The sequence below is a fragment of the Prionailurus viverrinus genome, chromosome B1 (genome assembly GCF_022837055.1).
Source record: "Prionailurus viverrinus isolate Anna chromosome B1, UM_Priviv_1.0, whole genome shotgun sequence".
In the NCBI taxonomy this organism is placed as follows: domain Eukaryota; kingdom Metazoa; phylum Chordata; class Mammalia; order Carnivora; family Felidae; genus Prionailurus; species Prionailurus viverrinus.
Window position 1 is genome coordinate 150,187,060 of NC_062564.1, and position 3,318 is coordinate 150,190,377.

The window sequence follows — 3,318 nt, forward strand, 5'->3', positions numbered from 1 at the left end:
CAGAACAGAGAACTAGTATTGCCAGAAATTTAAAAAATAACAACGATGCAATAATTAAATCAGCATGCACTGTTTTAAGAAAAAAATCAACTCTGTTCAGTATAGAGGAATAATTACAATGATGTGAAATTCTATTTTTCTCAAAGAGCATATTCGGTTATTAATTTGGGATTTTATGATTTTTCAGATCCAGAGAATGTCAAAATAATAATTGAAAAAATACAAACACCCCAAATAAAAATCCAAACATACCTAGTGCTTGTTTTGGTAGATTATATACTAGAATAGGAACCATGCAGAGATTAGCGTGACCCTTGCTAAGGATGACACACAGATTTGTGAAGCATTCCCTACTTTTCAGTTATGCAAGATGAATTTTATACCTCAGTAAAGCTGAAAAAAAAAGTCCAAGCCTAAATTTTCTATTAACAAGGTTTGCCCTTAATGAATTGTGACAGTGAAATAATCCTTTTGACATGGGGCAATTACTGTGGCCGTAAACATAGACTCATGGCAGATGTTGACTTCAGAGGCTACTGAGCTGATAAGCGAACATTTTTGGGCTTTGTTTATGTGCACAATAGGCACTTTCTGCATGCTCCACACCCTGCCTCCTAGCAAAGTGCATCTGCTGCAGAACTCTGTCTTCCCTCTTAACCTATCTTTCTACTTTTGAACTGCAATAGGGTTGGGTAGTCACTGGCTCCGTCTACTTCCTTGTTGTGCTGAGATGTGGATAAACAGGAACCTCTCCCTGGAATTATGAGGATGTTCCAAAGGGCCTCCAGGTGGAAAGCATTTGGCCTTGACATCACATAGAAAAGAAGGGAGAGGTTGGAAAGACAATAATCCTAGAATCAAGGGATTTTAAAAATAGGAGAAAGGATTTCTTAATCTTCTATGATTCAACCAAAAACCTATCAACATATATGTGGTTTTCAGGATAAGGATCTCAATATCAGAAATGGAAAACTCAAGGTTGGCTGTGTATGAGCTCTGAAGATTGGGGAACTTCTTTGCTAACCCTTTTTTCCTTAATGACATTTACAGAAGTAGAGGAAATGTACTTCCTTCTAAGAAAAGCAAGCATAGCAAGATATCAACTTTTCTATAGGAATCAGTCAATTCTATTTTTCTTCTTCTAATTGCCCCAGATTCTTAAATAACTGACTTCTAAACTGTCCAAGTCATGGTCTGGATTAAGCAGTTTTCATTGTCTCCATCGAACATACAATCTTGCTTAAGTGGAGGATCATGCCTTACTTGTAGTACTCAAATGGTGTAAGTTAAGGCTTTTCCCCCCCCAAAAGAGGGATGGATGTTAATATAGGAAAGTCTGCCACTCTGGTTTGCAAAATTTACACAAACTCCAACTTTCAAGAGCTAGTCTATGGGGAAAGGCTGTTTACTTTTCATCTTTGCATTTTCTAGGGTATCTTTGAGCATAGAGTCTTACACATGTAATTTTTCATCAGTAAAACAATAGATACAAACAATAAATATTGAACTGAGGAGTGTAATCAAAGGAAAACCTTTCATTAATTTTGAGACCAGGAGGCAGAAAGAAAGAAAGAAAGAAAGAAAAATGTTACAAACCTTACTGATTATTTTTCTTCCTTACTTTAACTATTTGCCTTAATCTTAGTAGAAAGATCCCCCAATATCTCAGCTTTATCTTCTAGGAAGACTATATACAGGCATCATAGAACGTAGATACTCCCTTTTGCCTTGGAATATTTATCCTTCTGCAATGTTATAGGAAAAGCTTAAGATCATAAGCTGACCTAAGAAAAATGAATGACTGGGGCACCTGGGTGGCTCAGTCATTTAAGCATCCTATTTTGGCTCAGTTCATGATCTCACAGTTCAAGAGTTCAAGACCTGCATTGGTCTCTCTGCTGACAGCATGGAGCCTGCTTGGGATTCTCTGTCACCCTTTTTGTCTACCCATTCCCTACTGTCTCTCTCTTTCTCTCAAAATAACTAAACTTAAAAAAAATAAAAATAATTTATTCTTTTGGCAAATATTTCTAATGCATAATTCACTTTGACTGCCTTGATGTATCCAAGCTTCTGTTGGGTGATATAAGTGAATATTTTCAATTTGCTTTTCAGGAGGAATAGCAAAATAGATGTGTCTACCATAGTTTTCCTAAAGCAAAGTCTCCAATTGCACATGTGCCACACTAGGCAAATTTTCTATAAGGGCATATGCCACATGTTGGAATTTTTGCCAGTTAGTTTCTATGTATCATTTAACATTTGTCATGCCTAATGAGAGTTTGTGTGTGCACAAATGGATGTGTCAAGACCATTTGCTAATTAATCCATTAAAAAAATTGTTATACTGCCTTTTCAAAAAAGGAGAGGATAAGGGCACCTGGGTGGCGCAGTCGGTTAAGCATCCGACTTCAGCCAGGTCACGATCTTGCGGTCTGTGAGTTCGAGCCCCACGTCAGGCTCTGGGCTGATGGCTCAGAGCCTGGAGCCTGTTTCCGATTCTGTGTCTCCCTCTCTCTCTGCCCCTCCCCCATTCATGCTCTGTCTCTCTCTGTCCCAAAAATAAATAAACGTTCAAAAAAAAAAAAAGAAAATTTAAAAAAAAAAGGAGAGGATAAGGCATAAACTATTAATGCGTGTGCCTTTCCTGTGACAATAAAGAGCATATCTTATAGTATTTTAAATTCCAGGTAATACTATAAATTTAATATCTAAGTAGCAAGAGAACAGGTGAGAGAGAGTTTTCAGGTAAGACAGCCTTGGTTTGCTTTTTTCCTTTCTTTAAGCAAGACTTATTAACTACTTGCCTGGCCTCTAACTGTGGTTGATTGAGAGGAAAGGACATCTTTCCATGATTACAATGTCATCCTACTCCTTTTTAAGTAGGTTGAAATGATCCCGGAATCATTTTCTTGCTCTCCTATTTCTTGGTTATCATTGGCCTCATTTAATTTTACCCATTATTTTCCCTTCATGATCTCTGTGCCTGAAGCAGCAACCCACACTTCAGCTGCCAAGGTCAGTTTGCCGTAGTTTTCCAAAGAGGGTGGCCCTTTTAAGTTGTGCACCAAGTCTATAAAAGGGCCCTCATGGGCTATGGTGATAACCGATAACTTTAAGGTTATCTTGTTTCCTCTTTCTTCAGCTTTTCTATTTGTTTTTTTTTTTTTTTTTGCATACTCTCTAAAGTTATACATTGAAAAAATCTGAGAAGATGGAAAAGAAAAACCAAGAAAATTAGAATGCATATCAATTAGTTAAAGCAAACAAACACAGGCTGTATAGAAAATAAAAACAGGAATCATTTCAAAATATCAT

General features: G+C 37.0%; 1 pseudogene; it reads left to right on the forward strand.

Annotated features, from left to right (window-relative positions):
* Positions 1 to 257: 257 nt before the first annotated feature.
* On the forward strand, positions 258 to 358 carry LOC125165061 (uncharacterized; annotated as a pseudogene).
* The last annotated feature ends 2,960 nt before the right edge of the window (positions 359 to 3,318 follow it).